Here is a 21,687-nt window from a genome sequence, read left to right on the forward strand (position 1 = left end):
AACGATCAATTATCGAAGTATCGATTAATGGAAATTTCGAGGGTGGTCTCTTATAGGAAATATTGTACAATAAGAACAGAGATTGCAAGGAATTCCTATAAAATATAATACTTGACAAGACGCAATAGAAATTCGATTGTCGTTGATTGACGGAACTATCAATTATGGGAACATCGATTCATGGAAATTTGTAGAATAGCCTCTTGTAAGAAAGGAGGAAAACAAGAATTGAAGTCGAAGGAAATTTCAATAAAAAGTAATATCTATTTGAGAAACTACCTACTCGGTGAAAAAGGAAAAAAGAATGAACATTCTATGTTCAACGATACAAATATATTATTAATACGTGTAGGTGGAAATATTATCGAAAAGGTTCTTGAGAAAATTATTGTTTTCAGGACGGTAATAGTAATCCTAAGGGACCAACGTGTCGTGCATTCTTGAGGGATTGCACTCTTTTGCAATGAGGTCTGAGAAGAAACGACATAGTCGGAGGAGTTATGCGTGTTTGTATGCGCGTCAGCCTTGATTGATACCGAGAATGAATCATGTCACACCCTCCTACCAGCGCTATTTCATCCATATACACTCTCGATCGTGCCAAAAGATATTCCTATCATTTTTTATGTGCGTTTTATCTGACTCAACTTTGTTCCTAAAAACGATCCTTAACCCTTCAAGATCGATCATCCCATAAGGAACATTCAACGGCGTGAAAGGCGGATTAAAAGGATCTCAAATATAGTACATATAGGTAAATATTGTTCTATATTTATTTCATTACTTTTTCGGAAAATATTTTTAAACGCCAGTCTACGTAGTGCGATTGTTTGCGCTAATCCTTTTAAATCCAAAGTCATTTTCTTTAAACCTTGTATTTTATATTTTTCAACGATTAAAAAACATAGATTAGCATTCAGGACATTTAGGGTTGTTTGCATTCATATAGAAAATATTTACCATGTACATTTATTCCATTTTCGGTACAGTCCATCTTCTAGTGCAATTTGAGTAACTCGACACAAACCAACTAACGAAGTATCACAAATTACTCGTAATAATAAACCTTTGCTCCTTGGAATATGAAACTTGTGCTTTCCCAATAAATACAATTTAAATATTGCAGCTGTTTTCTGTTACTACAAATCCTTCGATCGTAAATTAGAAGTGGAACAAAAATTATAAAACCGTAGTCAAAGGATATAAATTAACAAAACCGAAATTTAAGATACTCGGTTAATCGTTACAACGATATTCTGTGCAAAAGAACCGCATAGCTGTCCAAAGGTTAATATTTAATACCAATTACTCCGCCTATAAGACACATACGAAATTTTCAAATAAAATTCATAGCTCCTCGGAACTCGTTAAGTGATCGAACCTGCCTGCGCCGACGGTGTTATATCATCGTTGTTTCGCCATTCCCTCTTTTGTTTTTCCTGTTCTTTTTTTTTTCTCGTTCGCAAACGCAATTTTCACGAGGTGTTGATTCACGATCCGCGCAATCCTCGCGGAACGTTAAGCCCACTTACAGTTAGCTGGGAAATTTCACAGCGTACGGGCTCGATACGTCGACACGTAGCATCCGCTTGGTGGAAATTGGCCGACGCTCGGTTCGTCTTTCGGTTGGACGATTCCGCCCCGAAATCGGCGCCCCTCCCCCTCGAAAATCGATTAAACAGGGAATCCCATCCCCGCTAACTCTCTTTCATTCTGTTTCTCCGTTCGTCCAGCACGTACGTGTCTGGCCTGACGATACGATTATCGATATCGACTATGCGTGTAGGATAACGCGCGACGATCTCGGTGACGTGTGACGCGCAGCCGATTTCAACGTAAGACAAATTCCATTAGAGGAATTCTTTGAACTACCACTCTAAACCGCGAGACAATGAATGGTTCACGGAGAAGGTTGACCTATCGACGTGGAGATCGTCTCGACACATCGATCCACTCATCAAACTGTACCTTTTTTTTTTTCTTTTTGTACGTGGAGAAATCCTCATGGACACTCCGCTGCTGCAGTAATCGCGTAGCAGCAGAGTAGTGTCGGACTCCTACCGACTAAAACGTCCACGATGACCGTCCCGGCTGCGATCGAGAGAGGCCCGGGAACCGGTGGAGCGGTGTGTGGCCATTGTCACACACCACGCCTCCGTCGCCGGAGCCGCCGTGCCAGGCAGCCCGGTTTCCCTACCGGACTGCTTGGCGGCCCCGAGGCGCTGAGCCGCCAGGTGCCCAAAAGTCCGAATATGGGGGGCGCGGCGGGCCCAGCGTGCTTCGCCAACGCCACACGCAGTTCCCAGGCGATCACCCATCCAAATACTATCCGTGCCCGGCACTGCTTAACTTTCGTAATCTGACGGGAACGAGTGCACTCAGCGCGGCCAGGGTGTTGGCACGCGGGTCGCTCAAGCTGGCAACTAAGTCGTTGCGGGCCTCAAGCTGGCAATTAAGTCGTTGCGGGCCGCTCAAGCTAGCAATTAAGTCGTTGCGGTTTTCAAGCTGGCAACTAAGTCGTTGCGGTTTTCAAGCTGGCAACTAAGTCGTTGCGGGTCCGAAGCTGGCAGCTAAGTCGTTGCGGTTTTCAAGCTGGCAACTAAGTCAGTGCAGGCCGCTCAAGCTGGCAAGTAATTGAGTGCGGGCCGCTCAAGCTGGCAACTAATTGAGTGCGGGCCGCTCAAGCTGGCTGTCAATCAAACTGCACCTGCATGAAAATCTAATAGGATCAAGTAATTTTTGGCTCACATAGGATAAAATACTCGTGATAAGATAAAGGAACGGCTGGTTATAAATATCGCTAAGCGTGGGTATAGTGGAAACGATAACGTAGGAAAGCGGTTTGTTGTGATAATTTCAACACAGAGGTTTTCTGTTGGTTTTAAAATGGGGCGATTTATATAGTAAATACAAAGAGACAGGGGAATAATGTAAAGGGTGTTTAACCCTTAGGTGAACGTTCTATTTTTTCGCTCGTAAGTGGATTTTCAATCTTAACCCTTAAGTGGATTTTGTATTTTTGTTTTTAAGAGGATTTTCCATTCCATGCGTTAAATGGAATTTTCATTTTTATCCCAAAGTACATTTCGTACTTTTACTCTTAAGTGGACTTTTCATTTTAATTTAATAGTTACATTTTTATGTTCTACTGCATGCGTAATTATATGAATAAAACGATCTCTTTATTCTACTTTCTGTATACAATGTTTCTTTACAACAATAAATTCTAAATCGTTCGGTACAACTTCTAAAGATAATAATATTACAGAGTAATAATTTAGATTTAAGATACGAGAGATAGAAACTACGACTGGTGTTCAGATTTGTTCCTTCACGTAGATATTTTTTATCTTTGATAGTAGATGTGAATCCATTCAAATATCCAATAAAAGAATATATATATATATATGTATTTGTTGAGTGCAATAATTAGCGCGGAAATATAATTCACAGAAATCGCAAAAGCATTTAAATATTCAGTTACCTATTAGATTAATAATCCTCGATATTCAATGGAACCATCTATAAAATTTATTATATTTTTAAGATGATTATTTACGCTGTATATTACATTTTGATTAAATATATATTCGCAGGAAATATTTTATAACTTTTATATAGATTTTTCGATCGATCCCAAATCTTATCAATATGATCATAACACTCATATCTAATTATAGTGCTATTGGGTTGGCAACTAAGTGATTGCGGATTTTGTCATTAGGTGATAAATCACTTAGTTGCCAACCCAATACTAAGAACACGATTTCTAAATGTTTCACATACGACACAGAATTATACTATACATAAAAGTTTTCTAAAGTATGTGTTTAAATACTTTCGTGAGCCAGTGTATATTTTAGTAGTAGTGAATACGCTCAACGCATCATGAACACGAATCAAGCAATATCGCATAAAGTCTTTAAATCGTCAAAGATGCGCAGGATATTCGATTGCAGCTGTGTACGTCGAGAGGATCTGCGAAGAAGGTGACGAAATTTACTTTAAAAGGTAAATGAATTCCACTAAGAGGAGGAAAGCACATTGGCTGTGTGGCCTGTTTACATATGTCACAAAGCTTCTCCGGGGATTTCGCTATTGGCACACATGGATCGGACGTTGAATTTCTGGCGAGAGTGCCAACTGCAGTTTCGTTTACCGCATTTGCTTACGTCGGTTACGGAATTGCGTGTCACACGCTATAAACGAAAGAAACGAGTTTCTCGGAATAATACAGATCTTCGAAATCTTTAAAAATTCACATCGAAGAAAGAAAGATCGTTTTTCCAAGACTATTCCAACGTCCAAGGTTTTCGAACAATCGAACTTTTAGACGATCCGCGAAATAATGAATTTCATTAACATTGGTCACACGCAATGTGGCAGAAATTTCGCGAATAACAGTCTGCTTGAAAATATATACAAATAAGAGACAAAAATCGATAGCGAGACAACCGGTGAATAATTGTAGAGGCCGCGGTTGGCGTATTTCACGAGCCCGGTAACTGTTTCCGTTTTCCTCTTTACCGAGTCGGCGTTAACATCTTTCACGGGAAAAGGAAAGGAAACTCATAAAATCGAAACCTACACGACATTTTTATTCTGAGACTCGCTGTCACGTACTCGCGGCTATGTAAAGTGTGGAAAATTCCGCCGAATCTACCATGTTCTTTGAATTCTAAATTGATGTTGTGTAAATTAAATTTCCGTGGTTCGATGGAAAATTAAATTAATCGGTTGAATGAAAAATTTAATTAGTAACATCTTCATGTATATCATATTATTGATGCAATACAGAAGATGTGTAAGATTGAAAGGCTAATTTTTCATTTTTCTTTTTTTTTTTTTTTTGTTTTTAATCATTTGAAACAAATTACGTTTCAGAGGGATGCAAGGTACAAGTTGTCGATCCTTTTTCCAATGTTCATTGCCAACGTTCGCGGCCGACGGAATTTACCAAGAGAAATCCAATCGAAGCTGACCCACGTGAATTACCTTTACACAGCGTGCTTCATCTTGCCGTTTCGGCGTAATTGGCGAATTTGCATACCCACACGGGTGCCGATTATTGAAAAGTCAAAAATCGCTATCCGTCGAGAATCCTCTGTTCTCTGCAAAAACACCCCAACTACGAATCACTACTAACTTGGGATCACGATCATTTTTTCACCTTTGTTATTTAAATAAATTGAGAGCTATAGGACATATATTTTATACACAGAAATTGTTAAGCAATAAATCAAGGACCTGATCGACTCCATTTGTTTGATAATTTGTCTATATTATTATCCACATAGGTTGTCAGTGTTTGATATCGATCAGTTTATTTATCATAGAAAATAACATAACAGTAGTAAATTCCAAATAGAATTGTAAAGCCGTTAATGTTCGACTTGTCGGAAAAGCAATGATTTATGACAGCGAAGAAAAATCTCCGAATGCCAGCTGACCTAATAAAAATCACAAGGAGAAGGATTCGAAGGCGTAAATCTGTGTTCCATCATGGAATCAGAGCGTTCTAACACTTTAATGCCTAGAGAGTACTCCCTTTTATCACGCTCATTATCTCCCCATTCAAGTTCTAACACCCGCGGCAGGGTTGTTCACGTACCGATGAGCATCCGTGCTCGCTGGGCCAAAAACGACCAAGCCGGTTGCGCCGTAGTTTAGGGTCAATTAATAAATAAGCTCCAGATGGAGGAAGGAACAGCAGCAACTAGGCCAAATATCAGGACAATTACGAGCAGGTGGAGACCGACCAGCAGCTTAAACTCAGCTTAGATAAACACCATCGTCCCATCCGCATGGGTGGCGGTCGTGTATGAACCTCGCTGTTTGCTACCTCGCGAATTATGCTTGCAGATTTCGACGTCTTTCTACGCTCCGAGAATATTTACGATAAAGAGCACCTGCGCTAGAGCCTCGACATTTTCATGGAAAAACGGGGAAGGCGTATCGAATTTTACAAATTCTTGGATTTGTGTTTAATTGTTGGACTAATATTTGGGATATTAATATTTTGGTGTCTTTGCGTTCAGGCTATTTTGTTGTAATTTTTTGAAAGAAAATGGCCTGGGTAATTTGATTAAAATGTTGCGGATGTAGAAATTGTAGAGATACACTCTGATTTCTACTAGGTCGATGCATGTAAAGTGTTTCCTCAAAGGAATCTTCAACCGTATGTAGTTTGCTTGAAAAATGATATGTAACTTTTACATGATTTTAATGAGCTTTCTTAATAACTCAGAAATTTCATTACTTGTCGTACTTTTATTGTTCCTATTACAAATACTTGCCATAACGTTACAGTTTTACATATACATTCCTTTGTTCGTTGCTTTTTTTCTACGTAGTTTGCACATCACGAAGTTGCGTAAATGAAAGAAGGAATGTTTTTTCATTTCCTCCAGAATGGGTATTTATATTCTTTTCTATTATTTTAGCCTCTGAAAGATCTTGATAAAATTCAAAAATACTTTGTCTGTATAAATTACTTTAATATGATATTAAATTATTTGTATGTATATGTATATATATATATGTAACTATTACATCGTATAAATAATAACCGAGATGTTGAACATTCTTTTTATTAAAAATAGAAATTACGAGTAAAGAAATTCAAGATCGTTTCGCTTGGATTTTCCAGCATCTAGTTTTCCTATAGATGTTTGCACATCGAAGAAATTACATTTCATATGCACGAACCTCGTAAAAGAGGAGAAAACTCGGCATTCGTACTCGCTCTAATAATTTTATTACCTTTAACTAGCCTTCTCTGCAACTAATATAACGGATGACAAGCATTTGCCATATAATTATAACAATTACAAGGATAGCAGTTAAAACGAGCGACGTTCGATTAAATGACAAAGATACCGCGAAGCATACCGCAGAAGCAACATTACGGTTCCAAGGTATACGCCCCATACCAGTCATGAATATAGAAATCGGATCCCGTTTTACTGCTGTAAAGCGTAGTTTCGTGTAGCGACATACTGCTTCGTAAACCTCTTACCGTCGTAAACGGTTTACACGGTGCCCGTGCCGTCACAGCGTTTGTCGCGGCGCGCGCAAGGCAGGCCGAAGAATTATGGCAATGGACAATTGGTAACGTTGCGCTGAAACGGTGCCGTAAAACCGATTCTGTTCACTTTAATTAACGTAGGAAGGAAAACTGCGCGTTAACTTTATTTAACCATCCTACCGCGCATTAGCAAAGAAACGAATCTGTACATGGAAGTTTGTATTGTTTTATTTCTTCCCTTTTTCTTTCTGTAGTAGAATTATGAAAAGAAAATAAAAAAACGCGGTATAGAAGATATATATAGGTACGCCTAATTGTAAATGGTAGTTGTAACAAAAAGATGTAGTTTTTCAGGGTTTTATAATTAGGCTTTCATTTTATTTTTCTACAAATACTTTTACTCCTGTCGATTATTTTACATATGTCATTTGAAAACTGGGAATTTTCTCTTCCATATTAGTACATGATCTTTGATTTGTTATTTTTTATGTATAAAAGTGTTTTTTTTTTTTTTTTTTTAGGAACTAGTCAAGTACGAGTGATTAAAAATCGAACACTTCACGTGTTACGATGAAATAAGATGCTGAAACATTGCCATGCGATATGATTACGTTTTGACACTAATTTACACGCATTATCCTACCACGATAGCGGAATTACGTAATTCAAGCACAATGATACACCGCAGGTTAATTAATGTAGAGCGGCTACGAAGCGAGCAGTCGGTGTAAAAAGTCGCGGTCATTTCGCTAGACCTCGTTCATTTACCGATGCCTGCCACTCGTTCATTGGATTTCCACTCGAATCGAGGAGTTCTCGAGTGCGACACGCGATGCCAACCGCAACCGGAAAACCGCGTGAATTTCCCCTCATCGGACGATTCAACCTTCTCGTTCACCGACAAATTTTGGTTTCCCTTTTTGTGAATGGAAAAGTGCAACGAAGACAGCAAACCTTCGTAGGTCACAGTATAAGAATATTTTCGATTCGAATATTTTGTATTTTCGCTCATAATGGCGATAGGTGGAAGCAAAAGTTTTGGTTTGAAAGCTGAGTTGCTTAAAAGAATGCTTTTTGACGCTTGTTATTTTTCTTCTGTTTCCTATAACATGTATAGTATATAGTTCGAGAATAGAAAATTATCGAAGATATTTTGCAAATGGAATTTTTCGGCAGAACGTGAAAGTCAGTTTTGGAATATGAGGGAAAGGGCCGGTTATTTCGAAAAACTTTTAGCTGTAACCGATTGGACGCGGTTTAACCCAACCCCCTCTCCAACCCCCGGGGATATCGTAATTACTTGCAATCCTTTACGAGTTACGATTCTTCTTCAACTGGCTGATCGAGTTTCCACTCGAGTTCCGAACAGCTCACTCGAAATCGGTTTGTTCCGAACACTTTCAATTCGATCAACCTGCATCTGCTTCTTTTTTTTTCTTATGAGTATTTTTCGACGTGAAACTTTACGAATCGCCCTCGAATCGATCTTAAAATGGATCTTAAAATGGACTTTAAAATGGACCTTAAAATCGACCTTAAAATCGACCTTAAAATCGATCTTCAAATTAAACATGAAATCGTGTACTTCGTTTACTGGTAACAAGTAGAATCATCCCGTAACTACCCAGATGTTCCGTACTTGATCAGCCACGAACGATATCTATCGACGCGTCACAATTATTATTTTATGACTTTACGAGTCGATTATTTTCCTGATATTTCCTACCTTATTCTCGATGACATTCTCGATAAGAGACTAATATAACTTGTATCGTTCAGCAATTAGGGGAAGATAATTAAGAAAAAGTTGCGATAACGACTTTAAGTATTTAGTGATAAGCCTGTCACGCAAAATGCTCATGTCATTTACGCGTTCTTCTTCGTAGGTTTGCCCCATATCATTCGGCAGCTATCGATCCACAATTAATCCGTTCGATTAAGTGAAACGATGGTCGAGGTAGGACAACGTGCACGATTTCGCGCGGGAAGGGGTAGCGGAAGAAAGTACAGGGAAAAAACGGGGAAAACTAATAGGGTCAGTATGAGGGGACTTTAATGGATGGCAGTTTCCGCGGGGTAATTGGTCTGCCGTGAACGGCCCGTGGAATGTTTTCGCGTCCGACTTCCAACCGTTTTCCCCTCTCGCGACTATTTCCGTTTTCGAGTAATTTCCCCGGCGAACACGAGGAAACTGCACGGGTTTTCACCAGCGTGGAAACAAAAGGGAGCAAAATGTAGGCACGCGACCACGTGCCGTTAACCGAACCGTTGCGCGTTGCTTGATTTTATTTCGATGAAAAACTATCGTTGCCATCGTGCGTTTCGTGTAAACGAAAAAAAAAAAAGAAGAAAAAAGGAAGAAAAAAGCGGCGAACAGGGAGAGGGTCGAACAGGAAAAGGTTTTCGCGCCAAGTTCGCGATAGAACTAATATTTACTAGACTCATAATTTAATACGCGCCGACATCGCATGTTATCGGCGATATCGGGGCTGAAAATTTTATTTCCTCGTCCTGGGCGCCTGGTTCCCATTTATTTCCGTTTTCGTGCTCTCCTTCGCAAATAGAAACGTCGCGTTTCTCGAAAACGAACGGATAAACGTCATGCCGAGAGAATTACGAAAAATCGGACGAGATTCGAAAAGAAAATCGGGTCGATGGCTGAACCATGCAACGTTATTACGTTGACGGTTCGCGCGAACACGAACGATCTAGCTAGATCGCAGGATGCTTGGTTACAGCCCGTTTCTCGCTGGCTTTCCAACGGCTTCCACGGACGCAGCCAATCCCCATTTAATTGGGTTATTAGGCTCCCATTAGATCGGACACGCGTTGCCACTGGCATCGATCAGCCGTGTGCGAACGTCCGCTTCAAAACATCCAGTCAGACGCAATTAAGTCGCTGATAGGGAAATCGCGATCGAACCGTCGCGTCGTTTCAGCTTCCAAACCTAAACGATTAATAATCACTCAACTTGGAATTTCGTTGTGCGCGCCTGTTTCTCGGTAATCGTGTTAACTTGGCCGATTAATATTTACGTTATTACATCGCGAAGATATTTGATGAAACGAAAATGCGTCCCCTGATAATTATGAAAACGCTTGGAAATATTGGATAATTATGGAAATTTAAGAAGCTTATGCTTCACATTGTTGCAGCTAAAAGAACGCTTTCTTTCGGTTTCTTGCTGTTTCGTCGTTCATCATTTAAACATTTCAATCACAATTTCGATTACAACGATCCTCTGGCTACGTTTTAGCTTGACGTTAGTTGAGAGGAGTTAATGCATCCTCCATTAAGGAGCATATGAGAAGAAGAATGTTACGTACAGTATCTGTCTAGTGCAAGTAACTTCGAAGTGTACTTTAACTTTACTCTTAAGTTTTAATCTAACTTCAAGCTCGAACCAGGCTTTCTTTAATCCCACGACCGTAACTTTCGATACTTTTAACTTGCTTTCGAGAATCAGTTCGGTTTAACGATAACATAGTAGAACGCGCATCATGCTACAGAGAAGAAAGTGGGAATTTCGTGAGAAGTTAACAAGGAAAGAACCATTCGATCTCGCGAAAGATTCGAATGATCTCCTTTTGACGTGATATCTGATATTCGAATGTTTACACATGGAAAATAAAAAAAGGATACGTAAAACCGAAATTCAAGATGATCTCCATTGAAAATTCGAGTCGGTGTGACATGCAGCACAGCAACGAATGATTTAGAAAACAGATTTTTCGCCAAGCGTATCCACCGTGTGGTTTGTTCAGGGAACGAAAACAACGGAGCCAGAATATTTTTTGGTTGGCCAGAGGAACGCTGGTCACACTGTTTTCCGACAGAACAACCACGAATGTTTTCGAATATTTGATTCGCACGTTGGATATACCACGTCGGCTATATCGATTTTCTATAAAATTACCATAACACCCGTGTCACCGACAACGGACTTGTTTGGTCAGCTGTTTGTCGTTCAGCCTGACTTCTTCGAAATAATCGGACCACGTATTAATCGGCTTTTTCCTTCTCTTTCTTTTATCTTCTTAATGGATCTTTCCGAAATTGTGCCACGCATTAAGTTCATACGACATAGGAAATGTCGATATAAAACCTCAATCCTATATAGTTGTTTCGGAAAGTCATATATTTAATCAAAGTAATTCCTATGTATAAGATTCAATGCTTCAATTTCTTCTACGACTAATCCCAGTTTCATTATTCTAAGATGATAAAAATTATCGGTTTTAAAATACAAAAATTCTTGAAACGAAGCTGACACAGTTTCTTTTAAATTCATTTGTGTATCAAAAGATAATGAGCAACGATAAAATGTTAATTTCTCTAATATTGGACAAACTGTTAAATTTAACCTCTCGAAGGAAACGTATTTTTTGAACAATCGATAGGCAAACTGGGTGATTTACATTCGAACCTAACTTTTCTATCGTATTATATTTTAAGAGAATCTGAAAGAAATCCGGGGATACTCATCTGTGTCTACGTTACATCATACACCCTTTTGTTAAGAAGAAAACGTTGGAAATTTTGTTTAATAACGATAAAAATTACAAGCAAAGAAATTCAGGACTAAACTGTTGCTTGAGTTTTCAACAATCCAATTTACCTTTGAATTATTAAACTTCGAAGAAACGATATTTCATATCCAACAACTTAATAAAAATAGGGCTGAACCGAATAACTCTGTCAAGATAAATCGTTTGGTTTCTAGAGAGTCGAGCAATAATCATTAGACTGCGGATGTTTATGCATTTATGGAAAATTGCAAGATACGAAAATGTACATAATGCACGTAATATGCAAAAATATATAAAATATTCAAAGTGTAGGATGCATTATAATATTTAACTGGTAGAATAAATCTCTGCTTAGGTTCTGTTTCTTTGGTCGAACAGTCGTTAGTGTTCATAGAAACATGAATTAACATAAATATCAGCACTCTGATAATCGTGTACCATGGTAATAACACTTTATCGACGGTGCACGGCTATCGACGTGTTATTTCCTATGGGAAATATTCATACTGCGATGTGCAGACATTAATAGCGGCACGGCTCTTGTAGAAAAGAGCAGAAATTTCAATGGCAACGTATTTAATAATTGTTATTCATAAATTATTGTGGCTGTATGAAATATTTGATGAAAATTGTGGCAATCGGAAGTTAAAGCGATTGTTTCGCGAATTACGACAAAATATGTAGGTTACTTTCTAGTGGAAATATTGGACATTTAAATATAAATTTTAATAACGGTATACAATGCATAACGAAAAGTAAATTGTATCATTCGCATCGATAATTTCGTCTCTATGAAAACTCTTGGCGGATTTCGAGCAACATAACGTAATAAAAATATCAACTACAAAAAGTGGATCAGAAAATATGTGTTTGCTTATCTCATAAAGAAACAAGCATTCGATATACAAAGAGCGTAAAGTTTCTTTACAGATTGATTACTTTTGTTCAACAGCGCGCGAGAGTTGAATAGAATAAATTATTAATTAAATGAATTTTCTCAGAGATATGTGTTTCAAATAAGAAATATGTAACTGTAAAACATAAATTATACAACAAACAATAGCGAAAGCTACCCTATTTCGCAGCAGTATTCCAGATACAGAAACTCGAAGAAATCAGTCAATTTTTGTTCCCATTTTCTGCAAACAACGAGGAAGTAGAATTGTACTATAAATATTAATGTCCTATGAAAAATACTAAAAGTGCAACATAAATTTGATTAGATTGTCGCCTAAATTCATGCTGCTTCTGTACAGACATTACATATACTGTAACAAATATAAAGACAGGACGAGTTTCTGTTACAAAGCAATGCTTCACGAATCGGAATGATGCTTTTTGGATGTACACACGACGTAACAAAAATTCATACAGACGTAAAAAGCAAATATCTCAGGTATATGTAGTTCGATACCAAAGAGAACGTGTCAAAAGATCGAAGAAATTCCAGTTTTCCTTTTCGCGAATGGTACGAGAATCTCACGGTTCCTCGCTGATAAAGTTCCTTTCCGGAGAGGGCGCGTAGTTGAAGCATTCTTTGGTCGTTAACGAAAGCCCATTACGCCGGTTTCGGTGAAATAAGGATGCAGAGAAAGTTGCAGCCGAGAATTTCGCGATCGCGTAGACGCGCGGCAACTTTCCGCGTTACGCGTCACTCCCAGCGCATCGAAAGCTTATAAAGCTCGCCTCTCCCCCGACAACTTTCCCGCTAAGCCACGATCTATTCCCAGCGAGCCAACACGCTTTTCCGACCAAATCCCATCGGCACACGTCCGCGTTTTCCCTGCGCCAATTTGATTGATAAGGATTACTCCTCTTCGAATTTCTACTCGCGCAACCAACGAATCAGGAACAGACTTAACCTGATTACACTCGTTTCCACAGACCTTATCGTTTTTTCGATAATTATATAGAAAAGTGCACACCTCATCGACTTTGATAATTTTGAAATATGTTGTCGAAGTCAACATTCTGAACAACTTTTTCCTATACAGAGATTTATAGGAAATTTGTTTTCGTAATGTTCGCAAAGAATTTCGATTAAATTCAGTTTCTGTTATACTTCATTCTGGCATAATAGATAGATGGGCGTATTTTTATAGTGCCCAACCTAACTTTAATTCATCGATGCTAATCGTCTTTGATAGACATAAATGAAGAAAGATAAATGAAATGGTTTATAGTTTTTTTAGGGTAGAATTATTTGAGTCACCTAAGATTCAGCAGTTTAAAATTTCAATCTTGGATTGCGCACGGAATTGTCAAATTTCTTGTTATTTGGAATAACCAAATCGCGTACCAAGAAGAAAAAGTATGACAAAGGAGTAGAAAATGATTCGAATAACTCTATGGTAGGATCAATTAAATTAAAATGCCATCGAACACGAGGGATTTCATTTGGATTTTAAGTCCGTTTTATATGTAATGAGATTGATAATCCGGAATAAAATTAGCGAAATTTTTAAAACATTGATTGGTAAACAAGCTGATTGATTTATATGTTGTGATTTACGTATTTATTTCTTAATAATAATTAATAATAATTAATAATATTTGTTTGATGAGAGTTGGTATTATTAACATTTATTAATTTGTATAATAATATGTATGCTTTAAGCGAGCGAAAGTGGAATCTTTAATGTGAATAACTGGAATAAATAAACGCGTAATGTACCAAAATGATTCCTGATATTTCATGATCCCACATAGAATTTTTGGTTGAGACGCTCTGCCTTTTTTTAGTGACTTGACTGATCACACACACTGTTAAAGATATCTTAGAGATCTCTTCGTTTCTTACGTTTAATCCTAACTTCTCTCAGAGGCTTCATTTGACTCGATCAAACATATACATAACGATAATCATATATACAAATATACAAAGGCGGTTATTTATTTATCAAATTTTCATCAACATTTTCTATTCCTGTACACCTGCTATAATTTCAGGAAACAACCGATGATACACAGACTGCCGATCGGCAGCTCAGACGCAGATTCTCCCTGGCACCGACTCTGTTTCGGTTTAGACTCTCCAATACCATTCTTTTCGTTCATCGCGAACGGTAAGTTTTTCAAATTTGTATAAAACTGTGGGAGCTTACAAAGCAACGCAACTGAGCAAGGTACCTTAGTACTAAATAACAAATTACTGCTCGAATAATGAGAAAGATTGTCGGCAACAAAAAGCCGATTAATAGGCTGTCAGTCGATAAGCGTCGGCGATAAACAACCGATTAATCGGCTATCGGTCGGTAAAGTGTTAAGAAAGGCCAGTAGAGTAACGAGTAGAATCGCCCCTTTACTAGTCAGATATCCTATACTGGGTCAGCCACGAGCGCTATTGGTCGACGCGCTACGATTACTATTCTATTACTTTATAACGTGAATATTTTCAATTTATTTTCTCCATATATTATTGTTCCGTGTTGTGTTCTTTTATATTTGTAGTATTTATTATTACACTAAACTACTTTAGAAATTGTAGTGTAAGATATGTAACAAATATACATTTAGTTTCAGTACATTCTACCAATGTTATAGCTTCTTCTACTCGACTAAATGAGATACAAAAACGTGAAATACATCTCAAATCATTTTCCTAAGATTTTGTCACGTATAGATTTACAATTTCAAAGCGTTTTACTACATGTATCTAGAAAAATCATGACTGTAAGGATAAGGGACGATCCAATCAGCAAATTAATAGAATGCAATATAAATGTAAAATTATTCCAGGAACGTAAGAATCGAATCGATGTTGCAGGTCGTAGTAAATCGTGTACGATCGTTATAACGACGAATTTGGTGACGCATTCGCGAGTTCATTCGCTTCGTTTTCGGAGTAATACCCTCGTTAACGATCCTAATTGAGTTCGCCCCATCAGTAATTCGCGCGTAGTGCTTGGTAGACAGCAATATCGTGGAAAACGCGGCAACTAATGCGTTCTTCGTGCAGAGTATACAAATCGTTAAAAATCGAGCGAGAACTTCGACTTTGCTATCTGATAAACATGACTCGCGGCCGGAAGTTGCAGTTGAATGTTTGGCCAACACTGATCGAACGCTTTGAGGGTGTTATCTTGCATCTGCTACCTTTGTGTAAGAGGCAAGACGCCTTTATCGAGGTCAAAGATTCTCTTGAACTTCTCGAGCTTCGATTACCAATAGTGGAGAAGTTCGAGTTATCTTTGATCCAATCATCTTTAGATTAAACTGTTTAAAGTACCAATATGAGACTTCCTATCAACTATGAAATTAAAATACAAATATCTGACAACTATTACTTCCAACTTTCCTACATTTCTAGTTCAAATTATTAGAATATCTAATCTCTACAGTTATTCTCTTATCGGTGATTACTTTTAAACTTGATAACAATTTTGCTCTAACTACTCTTACGACTCTTCAAACTTTAGGACAACTCGTTTTCTTTCTTCTTTTTTTTTTCTTTTTTTGTTGAGGGATTGAACATTTAATTTACTTCAGATTTATTACTTTGACTAGTGAGAAAGCACTCAACGTTATCGTTTAAACGTTCGATGTTTTCTGTTTAAATGGTAGACATATCGTAATTGTATTCTTAGAATTATAAATTAAATGTGGCAAAGGCAGCACAATGGACAGCTGAAATAACTTCGAGCGCTGGTAATTGATTTTCAAATGCGTTTAATTAACCTGTCCAAAGGTACTCGAAGCGAGCTATTGAAATCATTTCTATAAAAATGCAAAACAGGTTTCAATAAGTATAAATAAAATTAACAGCATGTTAAAGCTTTTTGCTAATAATTTTCTACAATTTATGTAAAATCTTATCGTATATTATTATTATACCTTTCCATGCATTAATTAATTTTTCGGTTATATGCAAAAATGTCTGATTAAATTTGTATTAAGTAACATATTAATGAATGATCGCATAATACATTATTAATATCCTTCTTTATGCTTTTATTTACGAAATAATAGATTATACAAATTTTCTAAGGATCGATAATTTCCTTCTAAACCTTCGTTCTAGTCTCTTCTAAAGAAAAGTCTCACAGTTTGCATTCCAAGTTTGAAATGACAGAGTATTCGAAAGATTTAGCAATTAATTGGCGCATTCACGGGTAAAAGCGAGCACATTCAGGTTCACCGGATCGACAGAGGGGGTTCAGTGGCACAGAAAGTTGGCCGGCTCTGGGGGCAAAAGGCGACCAGGTGGCGACCTCCGTATCTAAGCGGCAAGGCATTCGACCTTTCGCCCCAACGACGCCAGCGAACCGCGAAATGAAAATTTTATCGGCGCATCGAACCAGCAGACGAAATCTCCCGATATTACTTAATAACGAGCCACGATGGATGAGAACGCCGGACGTTTGCAGCTGCGCGGAGAAATGAAAAGGCCGCCGTGAATTAAGTCTCGATCGTCGTTTCTCTATCCTTCCGTGTGCTCCGATTCAGAAACGTTCGCAACTATATAGAATTTTTCTGATTTGCATTTGAACCATATGTACGGTAGATTCTTAAGCAGTTTTTTATTCAGCTTCTATAAAACTGATATTAACGAAATATTACAATTTACAAATTAGAAGTTAATTATTGATTTTCTCATAGGATTGAAATAAATTCGATAATAGAAGAAATGGAATGTTTGCAAATGACAAACCATCCGATTATATCGTTAGGTTGTCGGAAAAGTGTCTTTCTTTCGCAGACACGTGTTTTACAACAATGCATCTTTATACAAACATGAAATCTATCTAATGTTGTGATCTTTATCTTGATAGAAGAAAATGGATCATACGTAATTCGATAAAATAATATAAAACGGAAAATGTTGTGCATTCATTATTTCTTTATAAAACGAAAGAAACTTTCCGGACGACCTAATATTCAACATATAACTGTGCAAAACAGTCTAAAATCTATAATTGAAATTTGTCAATACATTGTCAATACACTGATACTGTTTAATATCCATATCTTTTCATCCCTCCAGAGATACTACATGATACGAGTTTTTATATTCTCCTTCTTTTTTTTGCAAAAACACGAGTAGATAATTATATTTGCCCGTTTCTAAAAGAAACGCATTATAATTTCCTAAATGGAAGAACAGACACGTTTTGCTTTAATGCATGCTGCAATTACGGCTCTTTCATAACGAGATCACTTCGGCTGTTAACGTTCCGAGAATTATATAGGTGACTCGTATCGCGTTTTTCCCGTTCGTATCTCAAATAATCGGTAGAATACAATTTCGTGGCTGAGCGACGAGCGACAAAACAGGATACGCAAAAACCTGCTCGTTAACATAATTTTCAATCGGACGTATAAATCAGTGACCATCCTCCATTCGCCTGGCCTCATCGCCACCAGACCTTATCGAAATCAATGGGTATTTTGTATCGGAATTAAACGCGTGTTATTTGCCTGTGACTGATAATTTAATTTCGCGGTTTCAGCTACTTTATGTTGCGATTCCTATAACTCGATGCTCGTAAACTTTCTCCTAAATGTCGGGTAATTTCATTACACACGTCGAATCTCTCGCTGAAAAACAAGCAACACGATATCCGATTATTAATATGGTGAAACACAATTATACAGTTTCACGCAATTGAGTCAAGCTACAACTCTGAAGGGATAGAAGACGCTATGTTGTAATAAAATAATATATTCGCTACAGAGGTGGAGACGTCTCGAAGATTTTCAAATCAGACTTGTGGCCTTTTCGATGCAACTAAATATTTTCTTACAGATTTTTCACGATAAATGCGTCGTGTTCGTCTCTATAAAAAATATATCAAGGCACTTAGCTTGAAAATTCACTAGTTTAAAAGGTACTTTGCAGAACTTTTCACGGTACAACAGATGTACGTAAATTTGAATTTTAAAATTTAAATCGCAATTTAGACTGACATAAGAATAAATAAAACAGAAGGATTAATAACACGGGTAACAGAATTGGTTAAAGCAATGCTCGAGGCACATGATGGATGCAAACGAGAAGAAATTTAACGTTGTTCGATGTCACGAAATCAGCTGATGATCTCTTAAAATATATTTTCCAAAAGGTATTTTTATAATTTTCCAATCATTTCCAAGATTTATCTGATTTTTTGTAAGTTTCGGATACTTATGAACCGGAAGGTATGTCGATGTATCTCAGTGTTCCTCTGCTACGTAATTTCGATGGATCGAAATTCGTTACAGGAGCGTATCGTAAATCTGTTTCGCGGTGGTTACGAGTCGAATTGCAATCTCCGCGAAAAATAAAATGTTGCGGTAGACAGAGACGTTCTGTTGCTTTCGATTATAGGAGAACGTCCGCGTTTTTCGTTCGGCCCATAAATCGCACGGGAATTGGTAATTGGCTTCCAATCGAACACGGAACCAACGCCACAGGGCCAAACGGATTCCAAATTTATTTTCTTCCCCCACGCTTCTCTGACCAACGTGATTTTCTTTTCTATTTCATATACATATTATGTATTTTGGCGATTCATGGAAAAGCTGCGCCAACAAAATCGTGTGAATGAAATTAATCGAAAATAAAAATAAACTGTTTGAAAGTACTAAGATCAGAATAACAGAACAGTCATTCGATAGAAATCAAATTTCCTTAAGTAAATTGCCAATAATCTTTGAATTGGAAGATTCTTAAGAAACGACAATAAATTTAGAATCAACAATATTATATATCTCTATATTCATTCATGGGAATTAAACATTTCTATTTGATAAATAGTCTAAAACTTGCATACAGTATTGTATATTCTTTGTCAGCGGAATATAAAAGGCAGAATAAAGATATAAATAATGTATCAGCTGTGTGGTACATAGTAGAAAATTGACTTGTTATAAAAGGATACTGAGAAAAAACAAGGATTTTATTTTATTTTCGCGCGAAAGCTTCCTTTGTAAAAAAATTAATTAAAAATTTCGCTCTACACTTTCCGCTTATTTCCCGACAAAGAATAGCCGCTCGTTCTTTGTGCGTTGTAGATACACGAGAAATAGAGAAACTCGTACGAAAGAATCGCAGGACGTTCGTCGATAGATACAGAAACGGAGAACGGTTTATGGGTACGCGGTGACGGAAAGAAGCGTGGGCGACATGGTTTATGCAGACGCGTGGAAACGCTGAAAACGCATAAATATGTTGGTAGACGCGAGCAAAGAGAATACGTGCTCGGCGGAAACCAAAAGCGCCACGTTCACGTCACGATTCTCGCATTGCCTCGTCTTCCTGTCTCTTCTTGCCAACTACCTTTCACCGTACCGATTTACGAAACTTCGACTTTAATTTATGAATTAAATGTAGGTGTCCCACCGCTAATTTTTTGCAATGATTTTCCGTTACTATGTGTCACGATCACGCTTAATCGTTACAATTTTCGTTACAATTTTGAAAGCAAATTGAAACCGTGTAACTAACCCGGTAGATATCCACTGCAGTTTCAAGAAATTTTGATAACAAGAGATCATGGCATTATGTTGATAAAAATGTTTAGCATTTTTTTACATTGTTATTATTGAGATATGTATAATTTTGTGTGCTAGAGTAGATTGGCCGCGTAGTAGTTACACATGTATATGAATATGAGTGTGTGGAGTAATGTGGTATGGAAAATGGTGTGACAAAGAAAGTGACATGGTGAGACTGAGACGCGTGCAAATGTATATCGACGAAGATCCTGGAAATCGTTTATTAAATAAATCTAAAACTATTTTAATATGAATTCTAAGTGTAACATTAGTATTCCTTTACTTTTATTTCGGCAATTAAGATCCACAATTCTCAATAGTTATATTCGTTGGAAAGTTAGTGTAACAATCTGATTTGGAAATCAACGAGAGTTTCAAAAGAATCAAATATTATCTTGAAAGGTATTATTGAAATTTTGTTAGGAAATATAGTGATATTACTTTACTTCAAAAATGTCTATAGTATACACTCGATCTTTCACGAGAATCTAGTATAAAATTTGACCGCGTGAAAATGATGCGATGCTAGAAAATATGATAGAATCTATCATTTATCGTAATACACGAAGATCGGTCCACGTAGAAGCAATATAAACACGTCGGTCGTAAAATACGCGAGTATTCCGTACGTGCTTACGCGGACACCAAAAATGGCCATTTCGTGGCTGGATTCAAAGACCACAGTGTGAGATTGGCCTTATCTACGTGGCCAAGTTTCCAAGGTCGATTTACAGAGGTCGAAGAAGAGGTTACTTCCCTTCGCCGCAACATTCCGCCCATTACGACTCGTAAAACAGTCGAAAGGGATATTAAAAGAATTTACATGAGAAACTGATCATAATTCTTCGGTATTACAGGCAATAAAGATTTTCGAAATCGAAGCTCTATTCGAACATAAAATCAGACCAGTGGCAAATATTCGCACGGTATCAAGATCGAGCTAACTATACGAGCGATTTAATCGTCTCTAACACCATCGATGTTCTAGGTATAAACAATTAATAATTATAAATATAAAATATATAAAAATATATAAATATATAAAAATTATAAAACGTTTCTCCGCATGTGAAATCGAAAGCTGTGACTACGTAACAAATGTAGATGTCAATTTATGTTTTTATGAATACATACATACAGGATGGTTCAAAAAGTTGGTCAAACTTCAAGAACACGTAGTACTCATCAAAAGGAACAAAAGTGTCTTAATAAACATGGGATCAAATATCATGAGTTTCGGAGTTAAAAGACGTTAGCATCAGTCAAGTGGATACTATCCCTGTTTACACAGAGGTATATCTGTACAGATCAGTACTGTATAGTATACTGTATAGTATAGATATATAATTCTTATATTACATAATCTTACATAATACATACGAGAGTATCTGTAATTATATCGTAGAACTACATGAAATTGTAGATCCCACGAAAGTACTTTTGAAATTGTTTCATTTTTGTTCGACAACAAATCACGATATACAGTTGTTCATGAAAATACGAACACGTGTAGAAACTTTTTTGAGTATGTGTATTACGTATTTTAATATTTATAGTCGGAGGTGTACATTTTTAGATTTGAAATTTCAAAATGTTTTGTATAATATCTACAACAAACGATATGCGAGCCTTTCAGGAGTCATATGAGTCACGTC

General features: G+C 37.2%; 1 protein-coding gene, 1 long non-coding RNA gene and 1 pseudogene across 5 annotated transcripts in view; 1 reads left to right on the top strand and 2 right to left on the bottom strand.

The window, feature by feature from the left end:
- Nucleotides 1-14,531, top strand: part of LOC138180945 (uncharacterized) — a 214,367-nt gene extending 199,836 nt beyond the window's left edge. Inside the window, exon 4 of the long non-coding RNA XR_011173408.1 lies at nucleotides 14,507-14,531. This is a non-coding gene — a long non-coding RNA (uncharacterized LOC138180945). The remainder of the gene's footprint in view (nucleotides 1-14,506) is intronic.
- Nucleotides 1-21,687, bottom strand: part of LOC138180943 (dipeptidase 1) — a 257,130-nt gene that overhangs the window by 195,756 nt on the left and 39,687 nt on the right. The window lies entirely within an intron of this gene.
- LOC138181339 (uncharacterized) lies at nucleotides 2,282-2,400 on the bottom strand (annotated as a pseudogene).

The sequence above is a fragment of the Bombus flavifrons genome, chromosome 6, assembly GCF_040668555.2.
Source record: "Bombus flavifrons isolate JBK064 chromosome 6, iyBomFlav1_principal, whole genome shotgun sequence".
Lineage (NCBI taxonomy): Eukaryota > Metazoa > Arthropoda > Insecta > Hymenoptera > Apidae > Bombus > Bombus flavifrons.